General features: G+C 29.2%; 1 protein-coding gene across 1 annotated transcript in view; it reads left to right on the top strand.

The window, feature by feature from the left end:
• The window catches only part of LOC107445161 (uncharacterized), an 85,378-nt gene that overhangs the window by 18,687 nt on the left and 49,396 nt on the right, over positions 1–17,295 (top strand). The window contains exon 4 of the mRNA XM_016059504.5: positions 13,087–13,142. The gene's annotated coding sequence lies outside the window, so the exon portion shown is untranslated. The remainder of the gene's footprint in view (positions 1–13,086; positions 13,143–17,295) is intronic.

The following is a 17,295-nucleotide window of genomic DNA, read 5'->3' on the forward strand; positions in this document are numbered from 1 at the left end:
TATTGAAAGCAAAACGCAAGCTCATTAAAAATTGTTCACAAATTATTTACAAAAAAATACGGATGAAATGCACTAATGACTAAAGTGCACAATATTAATGGCTAAACAAATCATCGTACAATGAAGAAAAAATGCAAGACAGTAACAACATATATTGGGTAGTTCGGAAAATAATATCATTTTTTTAATGAAAATGAATGGCGATTTTCTTATTGTAAATAAATTTTCAGTAAATCATCTAATTTCCATTCTGGTACAATAACTTATGCCATTTTTCTGGCAGTAGCATGATTCTACGAGCATGAAATTTTCTGTTCATTGACTGGTAAAAATCTGATTCAGGTGATTTTTGACCTCCTTAAAATAAAGGTTTTACCTTCTAAAAAAATTTTTGCATAGACCTGAACATTTAGGTAGACAACCCATATAATTTCCATTGTAAATGAATTTTCCATTGTAAAAAAATTTAATTGCAAATAAATTTTCATTAAATCATATAATTTCCATTTTGGTTCAGTAACTTATGCCATTTTTTGTGGCAGTAGCATGATTCCACGTGCATGAATTTTTTTTGTTCATTGACTGGTAAAAATCTGATTCAGGTGACTTTTGACCTCCTTAAAGTAAAGGTTTTACCTTCTAAAATTTTTTGCATAGACCTGAACATTTAAGTAGACAACCCATATAATTTCCATTGTAAACAAATTTAATTGCAAATAAATTTTCATTAAATCATACAATTTCCATTCTGGTTCAGTAACTTATGCCATTTTTCTGGCAGTAGCATGATTCCACGTGCATGAAATTTTTTGTTCATTGACTGGCAGAAAACTGATTCAGATGATTTTTGACTTCCTTAAAGAAAAGGTTTTACCGTCAAAAAAATTTTGCACAAATCTGAACATTTAGGTAGACAACCCATTCCTCGTCCCCTGTGATGATGTGCTTCAAAAATTGATAATTTTCTTTACGTTAGAGAAGCAATTTACAGACGTCAACGCGACAGCACAAATTTATTTCCATAAGAACATGAGAAACCCTTAAGTCGATCTTTCAGATTACACCTTCAGGGTTTTCAAATGGTCATGAACGATTGCGTTCGATAAATTTAATCCCTCAGCGATCTCAAGCGTTGCTATTCACCGGTTTGCATTAATTAGTGCCTTTACTGTGTCTTTATCAGTTTAAACTGGCATGGTGCACACTTCTTAATCGAAATTTTGTCAAACAGAAATTTGTAAACCAGTTTTGGCATTAGTGTTCTGCCAATGCATTATCCATACACATCAGATATTTTTTTTCCTTATTTGAAAAGTATTTTTCCCTTTTTAACAATAAAAAGGTAAATGATGCCGAAAATACAGCTTTTCACTTTCCATATTTGAAAGGGCACTATTCAAAAACTACTGCGTAAAATCAATCGAACTTTTTCACAAGCAATTGAGCTGCGATATCAGCTGTCAAAATATATAATGATTATGATGTTTAAGTATGAGGTTGGATGGGAAAAAATATAGTTAAGTCCTCTGTTTGGGAAAAAAATGGAATTAATTTCCGAACCCTATAAATGTCTGGAATGATATTTAAACAATTCCTAAAGAGGGGGGCGGGATACAGCTTAAATTGTTATTTTTAATAATAATTCTAATGCACAAGAAGAATTTCGTTGTATTTTCTAACAAATTTGTAACATAAAATGTACTTTTTGTTGTTACTTACAATATCTATATTTTGAGATTTTCTGCCAGTAAAATATCACTCTCTTACGGATGAGGCGCAATCCATCTTATTCGTTTCATTTAATTTGTCGCAGGATGTGACACAATTTCCTGTGACATATGTCTTACTTCGACTATAAAATATCTTTATTTCTTTTTCTGTTCTGATCCATTGAAAGTAAGGAGTTAGCAAAAACAATACAAAAAAAGAACTTACTTTCGAATCAAATTTGACAGACCGATAAAAAAACAAATTAGAAAGAAAAAAAACATCTGTAACTAAAACATTGCGATGAAATCATCTTAGTATTTATTTTACCAGTGACTTTTGAAGTGTATCAGCGCGAATTAATTCCCCCTTTCAGTTTATTCAGATTGTTAAGAAGCAGTGCGTAAAATAAACCTCAAGTCTGAAAAAGAAAGTCTGTCGCAGATGTACAAATCGATTCTGACAGGGCGAAAAGTTGCTTTCAGTTAAAGGAGAAAACTTTGTTTTTGAAAGAGGAAACTATCTTACAAAATGTTTCAAGTGGTGATTTTAAAACTTTAAACTGCTGGTTCATTAAACTTCCTACCATGCCGTGAAGTTTATACAAATAAAAAACAAAAATTGACTAGTGTAAAGTTGAATAAGTTTTTTCTTCATTATTTGATATTATCTCAATAAAATTAAACTAATTCTGCAAGAAATGTATATAGTAATTAAAGAGTTGACAAAAATATTAAAGAGATATTATGCAAACAAGTGACATAAAAAAAAATTTAAGTCAATTCCTCAACAAAGAAATTTTTTATTTTAGTTAGTTTTTATTAAATAATTACAATTAATATAAATGTGTACATACATTTAATTTAATTTAATTAATGAATTCAATTTTTGAAAAAAAAAACTGTATTAACATCAATTGTTATCTATTACAAGTTTAAAAAATGCGTTTTTTTAAATTCAGTTTAAAGTACACTTAAGAATGGTTACCACTTCGTGTTTTCGAAAATCTTTCCTTCTGTTTATTATTATTGTTATTATTATGATTATTATGGAAAAACTGTTCACTGTTCGAATGCTTCGTCTTGAATTTCTATTCAGGATGTTCTCTAATTTAGTAGGCATTTCCTTTTGTATTTACACTTATGCATTTTCTGTGAAATCCTATCACAATTATGTTTTGTTTAAATAAATTATATTAACCAACCTATAAAAATGCTGTTGCGTTGTGATTGATGAAAAAATATTGTAAATTCATCCCTGCTAGTGTAAGTACTTAAAAGAAATTTATACACTTGAATATCTCAAAACTGCATTTCTCAAACTGTCTGATTTATTTAGTGAACCAGTGTACCAATTTTTGTAACGTTTGGATAGTTTGTTGCAAGCACGCGTTATTCACGTGCGAATTATTATTACATTTTAATTTATTTTGCAATGTATATCGTTTTAGTGATTTTTCTTTCTCCCAATAAAAAACCAATTCTATCTGGCAAATAGGGCTGTCTATGGGCTGAGAAGATTTATTAAATCTAGGTTTCTTTCTAGAAAAACAAAGTTCTTAATCTACAAAACTCTTGTCCGGCCAGTCTTAACATACGCTTCTGAAGCTTGGACAATGACAAAACTGGAGGAATATTGTATCTCAATATTTGAAATGAAAATAATAACTGGGAGAAGGAGATTTAACTTTGAACTGTACGAGATTTATAAACAGCCTGATATTATTAAATACATAAAAATAGATAGCATGAATTGTTTCGCCCCCGTGATTCGAATGAGTGATGACAACACAATAAAAAAGATACTGCTTTTTAGACCCACTGGAAAAAGAAAGCGCGGGGAAGGCCGCTTTTGAGATGGGCTGACTCAGTGGAGTTTGATTTTCTCGCAATTAAAGAAAAGAATTGGAGATCAAAGATAAATCGGAAGTTGTCATGGAGAAATCTTCAGAGGAAGGCATTGGCTCACATTGGGCAGTCTGGTCAACTATGAAGATGATGATGATGATCGTTTTAGTGAAACAAATTTTTGAGGGAAATACTTACCTGCATTTGCGTTATATGTAGAAAACTAGTATATATATAAAATGTTTGAAATATATTGAATGCTAGTATAGAAATCTACGAAAATCTCCCATTGTAAGCTCGATAAGAGCATCGCCCATGGTTCGACGAACCACATGGGATATTTTACGGTCTAATCGTGGTCGAGGTAAACAATAATTAAGACGGATTGCCACACCTCTCATTTTTCCTTAGTTACAATCATTATTTATATTTGTAAGTATTGAAAATATTTGTTTTGTCCATGTCATTTTTACTGGAAAAAGCATTAATTTATTGATGCTCGATGCTTGTACTTGATGCCAATTAAATATCATATTGTCTATTAACATTTTGCCTTCACTGTAATAGATTTTAATTATTTTATTATTGTTATTATTTCTGTTTAGATTTATACCTTGTAATTTTTTAATGTTATAATTAAGTGGGAAAAGTAACCGGCGATATTCTAAAAAAGAAAAAACAAAGAAATGGTGGCATTAAGAACATGTTATGGTCAATTGTATACAGATATTTTAATTGTTTCCCGCCAGAAACAGCTTCTGGATGAGAAAATGTGTTTCTTAAACAACCTATTGTTGATATACTTTTCAAAGATGCTGTTCTTAAAATAAAAAAAAAGCCACTCTGAACCTTCAAAATTACTTAAAATATTATTTAGTCTGTAATTTCTAAGACAATCTATTTTTCTCTTTAAATTGTCAAAGTGTGTTTTATAGTATTGTTTTATACGGGGAAGTATTATTTTTTCCCTTCAATTACGTATAATAATTTTTTTTTCCGTCGTTTTTATACTTTTAGATTTTGTTTAGATTTTTTTCAATGTATCTTTTAGAAAGCATTTGAAGTTTATAAAAAAAGACGCTTTAAGTTAATTCAGCTTTTTTTAATAATGTGCGATCAAACTATTGAGAAAATGGACAGAATGTGTATAAAATAGACTAATCGGCCATTTGAGTTTCTGCCCCGTTTACTGTGACATCAACAATCACCTTTAAATACCATATCAGTGTTACCTGTGACTTAGAATAGATGGCTTTATACTTTTAAAGTTCATTCTATTTTTTAATCATGTCTGAAATAATTTCACTGCTATATTCCTCATCCTTCTGATATTGTAAATAATAATATTGTAAACAACATTGTAAAATAATCATTATTTACTTTATTGTGTAAACATTATTGAAAACAAAACCCGCATTTATAAATAATGTACCAAGCTTGCTGCAGGCTACTCTTTTTTTTCTCAATGTCTCTTGCTTTTTTTGCTTTTTTTTTCATTTGGTGATCCTCGCTCTATTTTAATGTTGTTTTTTGCTTTGATAATTTAATTTAATATTAGAAAGCACTAATTTTGCAGATATAATCGTGTGAGCTGGGGACAAGATTATATCTTTTCATTGTTAAAGTGTCAATTTTTAATTTTTTTTAAATTTATTTATATTATTATATAAAATTTAAAATGCATTCCACATTTGGTGTAAGTGTTTGCCTGGTCACTAGGAGAGGTTTTACTGGTCTCTCTTAAAGATTTTCTTCAACACAAAGTCTATGGAAAAGATATGCTTAAAATATGTATGCATGCCGTGCTTCCTGAAAATGGTCGTAATTAGAAGAGGTTTCGCTATATCGAGGTGGTCTTTCCTGGAGTTTTCACTGTATTAATATTTTTGTGAAGTTAACTGTGTTATATACTTTTAACTAGTAAATACTACGATTACTGAACATAACTTACATGGTGATTGAAAATATAAGAATACATTTTATGCATGTTCTAAAGCCAACTCTCTCTATTTTCATGAAATTTGCAAAAGAATCTCATCCAGACATTTGCGTTAGCTTAAATGTTCGTTTAAAAAAATTTCTGTGTCGAGCAAAATTTTACAGTGTTTGATAATTTTATGAGAAATGTAATTATTTTCTTGAATGAATATATGAATATATCTTATGCTTTATTTCTGCAACCAGTTTTCTCTATTTTATTGAAATTTGCAAAAGATTTTAATCTAGACATTTGCTTTTGCTTAAATGTTCCTTAAAAGAATTTTCAGCGTCGAACAGATTATTACAATTTTTGATTATTACACGCATAACATAATTTTTTACGTTTGTTTATTATTTGCAGACATAATTCAGCTTAAATATTACCGAAAACATTTTTCAATTTTGAGGTAAACAAAGGTTTACATTATTTTACATAATGGAATTCTAAATATCAAAATCGCGATTTTAGCAAAGTAGGTTAATTTAGTTTGCGAGACAAAAAATTTCAGAAAATCCGCAATTATAAGTTTATTATGCCTAAAGAACTGTTCAAATTTATGAATTTTTTTTTCCTTTAAATTTTCATGATTGAAAATTTGTATACTTGGTAATTCAAATTTTTCTCAACTTTTACGAAATTAAATAATTAAAAATAATGCATAATTTTAAAGAAAATATATCTTGCATGAAATTATCTTTGGATAATTGAGTTTTATAATTGTGTGCAAATCTTTTTAATCCTCTTAAATAATGGTTCCAGAGATACGGAAAAATATGCGAAAAGGGAAATGAACATTAAGAAGATTAAGCTTTCGGCTGATCTTCTGACTTAACTTAGTTCAAAATTTGCAAATAAATTACAATTCAAAAATCTCTTCACCCTTTTTAAGATAAAAAATAATAAATAATTATTAAAAAAAATTTTCTTGGAATTATATATAAATAAATAAATGTTGTAATTGTGTGCAAAAAAAAAATTTACGATTCTTTTGAAAACTTCCGAGATAATAGAAAAATACCCAAAAAGTGAAATTAACATTAAATGACATAACTTTCGACCATTTTTTCTGACTAAACTAATGTGACCATATTTTTCAGATTGCGCCCCCCAATCAAAATTTTGAAAATCAAGAGTCGAAAATAAAGTATGTCGAAAAAAAATTCAAAAAGTTTGTACTCCGCCATAAGAAAAAAGTGTGTTTATTCAGAGAAAGTGCGTTTTCGAGTCTGATTTCATAAATATTATTTTCTGCGCTAATTACTTGCGCTAATTACTTATGTAAATATTAAGGTTAGACATTCGATCCATCATGATCGCATCTTAGTGCGGCAAAATCCGATTCCTGTATCAAAACATTTTACATCGTTTTCTTTATTTTTTTATTGCATTGTATTGCTCCCACACTGAAGTCCTAATTAAGATTTTGCTTTCTTCCTTCTTTCTTTTCTTTCTTTTTCTCTTCTTTTCCTTTTCCTTTCCTAAAATATTAAAAATACCACACCACTAACTCTATCCCGAATAATTTCGAGAAAAAAAAACATCCAAACAGTATTATCTGTGTTTATTTGAATTGAATTTCAATTAAATAAATATAAATAATGGAGACATTAATGAAATATAATGATATAATAATATAATGGAGACATTAATGAAATATAAGGATATAATAATATAATGGAGACATTAATGAAATATAATGATATAATAATATAATGGAGACATTAATGAAATATAAGGATATAATAATATAATGGAAACATTAATACTGTATCAAAATGTAATGCTATAATATAATGCAATACTATAATGGAGGCATTAATGTAATTGAATAATATCTATATATATATTTCTCTTACACGGCGACAAAAAAAGCCTCGTTACAATTCCCCGAATGGCAACGCTAGAAAATCGACCAATGATTGCCGCTAAAAATGTCACATGCGAAATCTAGCTGAGGTAGCTCAACATATAGCGCTTTTAAAAACGGAAACTAAAATAACCAGAGAGAAAATTCTCACCAAATGTGATCTCTTCCGAAATTCACCCTATCAGCTGCGGCAATCTCATACTATTAAGCTAGGCAGAAGTGAGTAGTCTTTGACGATAGATCTCTACTTTAGTATTGCGACGAAAGCGCTTTTTTCACGAATTTATATATTACGGATTTATTTAACGATTTTTGATTTATATCACAAATTTGTTTGTTTTATTATTGTTATTAGTTATTCATTGAAAAATGAGTCTCAGTCGTGCTGTTACGCTTTAAGATTTTATACTATAGCGCATTTCTAATAGGTTTAAAGTATTACATGTCATTTATTTGAATTTAAATTTATTTTAATGACTTAGTATTTGCTAAAAAGATGTATTTTTTTTAAAAAAAAAAGAAAAAGTTGTTATATGGATTTGAATGATTGTTTTGAATTCTTAGAATTTTGTGCATTTGCAATGTACCTAAGTTAGTAGCGAGCGAAGCGAGCTTAGTTTGCGAAGCAAACCATATAAGATTGCATAGCAATTTTCGGGGGTTGGCGAGCGTTAGCGAGCAGGGGGAGCAGCCCACTAGTAATATAATAATATACTATAATAATGTAATAGTATAATGAAGACAATGATTTAATTTAATAATGTAATATAGTATTGTTATACTATAATGGGGAATTAGTGAAATATAATATAATAATTTAATGCTATAATGTTGACATTAAGGAAATATAATAATGTAATACTATGATGAAACATTTAAAATTCATTAATGCTATACCAAAATGTCATTCAATAATGAAGACATTAATGCCATATCGTAAGCACTATAATTTAGACATTAATTCTATACCATAACATATTATTTTTATGGAGACATTAAAGCTATATTATAACGTAATATTATAATGAAGACATAAATGTTATTTTATAATGTAATATTTTAATGGAGACATTAATTTCATATCCGAGTGTAATATTATAATGGAAACATTAATGGTATACCATAATGTAATACTATAATAGAGACATTAATTATTATTAATTAAATATTGACTTCCTTTCAGTACAGTATTTATCTTGCAGAAATTCAATTCGATCAAAGTAAAATGCATGTTTTCAGTTCAGATTTACTATTCTGAATCAGTCAAGTAATTACTCTTTCTGCACATTTGAATCAAATTTCCGTTTATTTATTATTTAAACAGTTGGTCCTATCCTAGCAAATTATTTTACGATTAATTGCCTACTTCCTGTATAATTTTATTTATTTTATTACACACATATGAAGAAGAACTAATTCTTAAATAATATTCATACTATCCTGTGACAACAAAAAAATGATATTTAGGTCTATACCAAATAAACAATTTTTATAAGAAATGCTCAAACCTTTTCTTAATCTTTACCTATACCATCCTTTTGAATTCAACTCGTATAAAATATTTCTAGCTGAAACTTAAATTAAAAACTCCTAAAGAGTTTACGTCATATGTGTGGGGGGGGGGGATGAAAGAGACGCGGAGCCCTCTCCCTAGAGGAAATCAATAAGGCTCTTAAATGTTTTAGCGCTTTCGCCCAACCTTCGTCATAGCTTTTAGAATCAACGTTTTTTTTTATTCCTCCTTCAGTATTTTTCATTTTAAAAATTAAAATGGTTAGAAAAATTCGATTGAATACAAACGTTTTATCTCTAACACAATTAAAATGCTTTTGTAATCTGAATTTTCTAATGCCTGCATATTTCTCTAATGAAAGTGAATGTAAAACGCTGTTGTTAAAATCTTTGGTTTGAACTATGATGAAATAACTTAATAAGCAAATGATACAACAGGCGTTACAACAATAGTTGGGACACCATGTTCATTTTTATAACCTTAAAATTTAGTTAAAATTGTTCAAAATTTTATTAAATATGATCACCTTTACAACCTTAAAATTTTATTAACTAAGGGGCAAAATGAAGATAAAACAAAGGAAAATTACAGACTTATAAAAAAAAGGGGGGAAAGAAAAATAATAATAAAATATAACAAACAACTGGGAAAAAGAAAAAAAATGATAGATTTTTTTTAAAAAATCCGGTAAATAAAAGATATAATCTTTTCATCAGCCCACACGATTATATCCACAAAAAAGAGTGCTTACTGATATTGTATCAAATAGCCAAAGCAAAATATATTAATACAATAGTGTGAGGAGCACTCAAAAAATTTTTTTACAAAAATTACAAAAAATGAAATAGAACACAATAAGTAAAAATAACACGTAAAAACAGAAAATAAAATATAAGAAAAAGAAAAAACAGAATGAAACATAATCTATAAAGCTAGTAGCGAATTCAAATGTACTTAATTTTCTTCGTGTACTTTGTATTTATTTATTTTGTTGTATATACAGTTTGAAAAATTTCTTTAATTTTTCAGTTTGGCAATGACATGAATTTGCTGAGAATTTTAAAAAATTATCGACATTGTCGATTTTCCATATTTTCTCTGGTTTTACTTTCACTTTCATAGAAATTAATCTTATTAATAAGTAATTATTGATGTTTTAAATCTATTTTATTATCAAACATATCAACAATTAATTATGATCTTTTTCAGGTAGGTATGAAGAACTAACTCTAAAAGAGATTCGCGTGATTACTTTCCAACTGTACAAACCGAATCATCCTCACACATACTAGAAAAAAAAAAGCTCTTATGTTATATATCTGCTGACCTCTAATGTTTCTCTAAGGTTACATATGTGCTGTCTTTTCTGCAGCTCAAAAAGAATTTTAACCACTTAAAGGAAAAACTCCCGTACAAACACTCTAAGGATGGATACCAAATCCATAAAAATATTTTGATAAAAGTTGATGATAACATCCCTTCTGTCAGGGTTATCAAAATTCAAATTGCTCTCTGAAAATGTAATATTTGCTGAGTAATTCACAAAAATTAGATAATGGCACATAGTTACAAGCTCAGAATGTTGGTGAAAAACAACAGAATGCTCTTTTTCGTTAAACGATGAAATAAAAAAAAATTTAAAACGAGTCTAATTTTAGTTTTTCCCCAATTCGTGTTATCTTAGAATATAATATCTAAAAAATTAAACTGTTTAGTCATAAAAAATTTCCAGAAAAAATTTTACCCGAAAGAATTTTTTGTACCTCCCATTCATTTAATCTTAAAACACTATTTAAGAAATTATTTTTATTCAAAAAAAAAAATAAATTAGTCAGTTGAAAATAAATTAGTCATTGTAAAAGAATAAATTAATCAGTTTTTTACCCCCTAACTATTAAAGTAAAAAAGCGCATTTCTTTAAAATCTCCTGAAAATAAATCATAATTAATTTTTCAAATTACATGATCAAAAACATTTCGTCTCAATTAGCTGTCGAAATGCACCAAATAATTTAGAAGACGCAAAAAAATTAATAACAGTTTAAGACCAATCTGGAGCAAAAGAAAACGTTTAAATGCTTCATATTGATTTATTGTTTGAGGGTAAATTTTATTAACACAAGACCTGCGCTTTGGCTATATTACGCCAAACTGAAGATGTAACACTTACGGCATTAAATACTTAGTTTAATAGAATTAAACGGTAATAAAAACTATGTCGGATAGACGATAACAAAAACAAATAGTAAGAAGAGATGACCACTATAGTTTGTCTAAAGTAAGAACTCCCCTAACCATTCGTCTGGACCCGTGGCGGTGACTATGATAACGAGGTATAACTATTTCAAGTAGAGATGTGGGATCATTGTTTTGTACTGGTTTCCGTTTGAGTCAGCGATAGAAACTTTAATATTTTTCTTCCGTCTATTGTGTTAGCCCTAAAGTGAAGAGAAGCTACCCTCCCAGAAATGCGCTATTCTTGTTTCCATAGCAGCAGGCAGCCTCTGACTTTGTGGCGGGGGAGTTCTTACCGTAGACAAACAGACAAAAGGGTTCTCAACATGTTCGTAAAAAATAGCCCCTGTAACTAGCGTTATATTAGAGTAATTTTTACACAGTGAAAATACTTGTATTGAATGCATTTTTCTATCGATATTAAGAAAGTACTTATCACAGAATAGGACTGCCATAGAAAATGTTTTTTTTTTCTTTAATTCTTTTATTTAAAGATTTCAACAGGTGCAATTTGCATCAGGTAAATAGGACCTTGGTAGTGTGTTCTACACGTAGCGCACACTGGCCAATGAATTAGAAACCTTAGATTAATATTTTCTTAGATCTCAAATTGCAAGAACAACAGCCCTTTTTCCTGAGTACATCAATTCTACAAATTTCTGGAGTGTGTTTATGCTTAAATAATATCATGCATTGTCTACATCGACTTCAAGATCCTGTTAATTAGATGGATGAGGAGATTGCTGACGAATATGCCTTTAAAACGTGTCCGAAAACAGCTTTTATTAGATGGAAATCCGGATTTTGCGGTGACCAAGGAAAGTATTGGAAATAAGTGAGCTGATGAATCAATTTCGTAACCTTCTCGCACGATATACTGTTGTATTATCTTTCATGAAGTAGTAGTCATCTTCAGAGCAAAAATTTAACATTCTAGGATGAATTTGATTTGCCAGTGTGTTTAGAAGTTGCATGGCTTTTTTTTGTATTTTTGATAAACACCAAGGTACCACTTCCATACCAATAGAATATATCTCACATCATGATATTCCCACCAGACCCTTGTACAGTACAAACTAGGCAAGAGAAGATCTATTAAGTTTTCGATACATGGACCAGTGTGTGTACTTAAGTAAAAACAAAAACACATGTTCCTTTCAGTTTTAGAAGTGTAATTTTCATACAGTAAAGATGCTTATGTATGTGAGTTATATTTTGTACTACATATGAATAAAGTAAAACGACGTGAATAAATCACAAATTTTGTCAATTTTCGTACTCTTATTTGTACTTTAATCAAATCATTTTACTTTATTCAGTAGAGATACTTTTTTTTCTTCAAAAAAGTAATAAAGAATGTAAAAGTCGTATAAAACGAACACTTCTATGTTTTTTCTATTATTATTTAATTTTTAAACAGGTGCAATTCACATCAGTTAAAAAAAAACTTGCACGTATTCTTTTGTTGTCAAATGCAACACGTAACTCTAAAGTTTCCTTTTTTTTTTTTTTTTTTTTTTTTGTAATGACTAGACTTAAAATAAATTTTTTTTCAATCTATGGGAGGGAAGAGAGAAGTATTAATCAAAGAACGAAATTCTAAATGAAAATGATAAAAAAAAAATGGAATAAAATAGCACATTTAAATAAGGAGCATATTGAAATTTTTAGCACTTTGTTTGAGCCTTTACCGAGCAGATGGTTTAATTAGTTAAGAGACCATTTTTCGCGAGATAAAGTTTACTTTAACTTCCATTTCTTGATTTCCCCTGGTGCAAAAATAAGTCATTAGGAAAGGGAAAAAATTACCTTTCAAACTGACATATCTTAATTGAATAGGTTTAACATTTTAATACTGTATTGAATTTTCGAATTCAAACATTTTGTATTTCACATTAATCTGAAAATATTTACGAAAACCACGGTTCTTTTTCCAGTGTATGAAGAGGTCATCATTTTTATAAGTTCTATAAATTTGGAATTGTTTCACGTAGTAAGTATAATTTAGATTTTTATAGTTTACCATTATCATTTATCATTTAATCATTTTTAATCATTTTTACGAATAGTTTCTAAATATTAGTATTGCAAAATCCTATTTTATTAGTAATAAGAGACTCGGATATGAAAATATTTGAAAGTTGTCCCGAATATGAATTGTTTCACATTGTAAGTGTAATTTAAACCTTTTTTTGCATTTAATTTTTTAATTAAATTATATTTAATTATAATTTCGAATTTTATTTCGTATTGCCAAATCTTATATTGTAAAGAAAGGAGTTCATGATTCAAAATCATTTAAAAGTAATCACCAGTAAATACATTGCAAGCATATTTTAGTTTTGATTTTCAAATTTCAAAATCAATCATTTCTGTGAATGATTTTTAATTATTTATATTTTAAAATCGTAATTTGTAAAGAAAAAAAGTTACTGGTTAGAAATTATCTAAAAGTTTTTAATATTTTTTAAAAACAATATTTTTTGTTGAGTAAATTTATTAAGTATTTTTTTTATTTGACTAGAGAATACTATTTCATTAAAAGTACTATTTTAAGAATAAATTGAAAATGTTACCGATTAAAACATACTCTGATAAACTATTAAAATTTGTATAAATGCTTCTGTTTATTTACTTTCGATTTTTCTTCACATTGTTCGTTATATTTTTGTTTATTGTCATATTTTAGTTACTTTTTTGTAGCTTAGCGACGGTTTGAAATTGGAAACTTTTTGTTAACCGTAAATACAGTTCTGATCTATCAGAAAAATTGATTATTTTTCATCAATATTTCAGTTTAGTTTAAAATCATTATCATTTCGAAATTATTCAAAAACTGTTGCTAGTATTTTCAAAATAATATTTTAATAAGACCTTGTATAAAGTATTATGTCAAACACTATTGAATTAAATATTGTTTCCTTAAAAAAAATTATTATCAACTTGAAATTTAATTATATACTGCCTGCGTTTTCAGGATATTCAAAACTGTAAAGAAATTCCTCATGAACTTGAAATTTTTAATTTTAAACATGTACAATTATAATTATACTTTTAGAAAAAATATTTTCTTTTACATTTAATTCAATTTTATATTTGGTAGAAAGAGAATAATTCTTTGAACGCAGAGTTTAGTAGCGTTAAGCATATCTTCCAACTAAGGCATTTCGGTAATGTCATTTAAAAAAAAAAATTTCTTGTTGGTATCAAAGTCAAATTTCTGAATATTTTAACAAATTAGAATTATAAGATATTTGCAAACCACCGTATATATATAATTTAAACATACATTCATAAGGTCAGATAAAAAAAAATGAGTACGTTTCGAAAATCTGATGAAAGTTACATAAAAACTACATTAACTCTACAAGATTTAAAAACTTCTGCATTAGTTCTAAAAGAAATATTTCGCACAAACCTCTAATGTTGGTAAGTATGCATTATGTTGTGCCAACACTCAAACATTATAATATTTATGTGTGTTTTGTTTGTTTTATATGTTTGTTTAATGTTTGTGTTATAATGTTATACACAATGTTAAACATTAACAACGAAAAGGTGAAATGCTAAATCTAACCCAAAACCAGACGGAAAATTAAACGAAATTATAAGAAAAGGAAAAATCCTTAGCGTTCCTCTGGGTTATTTGACCCATAATTTCGCGAAGAAAGTAAAACACTCTTAAAGAACTGAAACTCAGTTCTTTCAGTGGCAGGTTTTGATGAAACTATTTTAATTCGCTATTGATAAGCTTTTATAAGATATATAAGAAAATAATAACTGTCAAATATCTGTTTTTATGAAATTATAAGGAGGTTCCAAAATCGGATTGGTACAATGGTGTTTGAAGGAGATTGTAAGCTACATCATACTCCCGTTTCGGATTCACAAGTTCATACATGAAATATGATTTGAAAGCTAGGCTTTTTTTCAATTTTTCATGAATAGTGAATGAATCATTTATATTGCATGGATAACAGTGTGTGCAAGTCAGGGCTCGAAAAACAGCCCGTCCGCCCGTCCTCGACGGTCAAAAATTGCCCGCGGACAACGAATTTTTCGAATCCGACGTCCGCGCGGACGGCCATTTTCCCGTTAATGCTCGTGATACATTTTCAATTTTTGTTATCTTACAAGAGTCTAGCCCCTCACTTCTAAAATGACTCTCTAATCTAGAAATATAGCAACATACTGTGCATGGTGGAATTGATGTTTTCTCTGACTGGGAAAACTGCAGCGGTTGAAAGGAGCTTTTCAGCAATGAACTTACAAAAAACACATTACGTACTGGTCTTAAGCAAGAAGCGTTAAACGCAATTATAAACATCTACCTAAATGGAAAACCCCTTTCAGATTTCTGTGCAGAAACCTATGTAAATCATTGGCTTAATTGTGGAACTGGCAAACGTCATATTTGATTCATTTAAAAAACGCAGTACCCTCGAATAAATTAACATTCCAGATAACTTGACCTTTGTCGCCTAAATTATTTCATAAAAGAAGTACATACTAGGTTACTATTAGTAACCTAGTATTTCTTTTATTACTGTATAATGTAATCCAAGTAACTACTAATTCATTGTGCAATTTATATAAATGTTTGTAATAAATAAGAGGAAATTATATTTTTATTTATTTAGAAGCTACGGGTTAGCTTCAAAGGAGGACGGGTACATTGTTGGACAAGCTGTCCTCGGGGACGGGTAAAATTTCTGAGTTTTTTCGAGCCCTGGTGCAAATTATTGGTTACGCTAACAAAGGATCGGCTTATCTCTAACTGGTGATCAACACCCAGTTCTAGTATTTGCATGAAAGGGGTACGGAGAGTCACCATTCGCTCTTCGGTAGGGTTCAATTCTCTCAACCACTTTGGTACTTTTGTGAGTGACGGTAATTGTAATCATTTAGTTTCTTTCTTTCTTCTGCACTTTTATTTGTTTTGGTCAAAATATTTCGTAGCAAATTATCCTCCAATCAATACATCCATTTTACAGCCACCTCCCCCAAGAGAAATAGCGCTTAACAAAACAGAGCTCAACCAAGGTGCTCAACAACTTAATCGCCACCAACCTTTACTGTGAAAGGGTGTTGTAGGAAAAGATTTCCTTCCGACTCCTTCATACAGCAGGCTTTACTCGCGATATTATCGTTTGTCGATATTTCTCGAGATTATCATTTTTCGATATTTCTTTAAATTATCGCTTGCTTCCATTCAAATTGAATAGATCCTTTTCGATCTTTTAGACTAAAAACGTGTTTCAGACAGTGGCAGAGAATAGGTCTCATTAAATATCATCGCTGATAAACCGTGTTTGTTTGGTGTAAACATTAAATCAAGGAACACTAATGTAGGAATTAATAGTTTTAAATCTAAACTAGCACTACTTTCTCTCTTTATAAATATATCAACTCAAATGTAAATGCTCTCGAAGACAGCAGAATTAGAGTGGCATCGTGAAGCGATGAACATGTAGTATTATTCTTAATCGATAATGAATCGATTAAGCAAGGTGGTTATAAATTATTTCTTATATGTTGGATGGCAACAGTCTGGATGAAAAATAGAACAGTTATGGTGAATAGAATCTTTGCTAACCTTCTGAATTAGTCTCTCTTGTATTAGGGTGATAAAGCAACACTTCAAACACAAAGAGAAAACCGAGATACGGCTAGTCCGAGAACAATTTTTACTTAATCTCTTTAATTTGTTTCTAAAATACCAATGTTGCCGGATGCAGCCGAATCTATGTGGAAAGACGGAGCAGTGAGTTAGAATAACCCAGTGTTTTCCAAACTTATGACTTTTGTGTACCCTTTCTACATGTTTCGTAACGCTGTGTACCACTAATAAAAAAATTTATGTATTTATTACTGTAAAAAAACTGCACAATAGTTAAAAATCACAACTGGCTGTTGACACCGCTAATTATTAGCTGTTAACTCTGCAAAAAAATAGCCAATAGAAAAATACGTAATCGTAAATTTGAAATCTTTGCTTTCAAATTAAAATTTTTGAAATTTTCGTTTGTTGCAAGATATTTCGCATAAGAACGCGTACCCACACTAAACTGTTCCCGTACCTCTCGGGGTACGCGCACCACACTTTGGGAAACACTGGTGTAGGCGAACAAGCTGGTCGCCCAGGC

Source organism: Parasteatoda tepidariorum, chromosome 7 (assembly GCF_982258835.1).
Source record: "Parasteatoda tepidariorum strain Cologne lab strain chromosome 7, Ptep-v5.0, whole genome shotgun sequence".
In the NCBI taxonomy this organism is placed as follows: domain Eukaryota; kingdom Metazoa; phylum Arthropoda; class Arachnida; order Araneae; family Theridiidae; genus Parasteatoda; species Parasteatoda tepidariorum.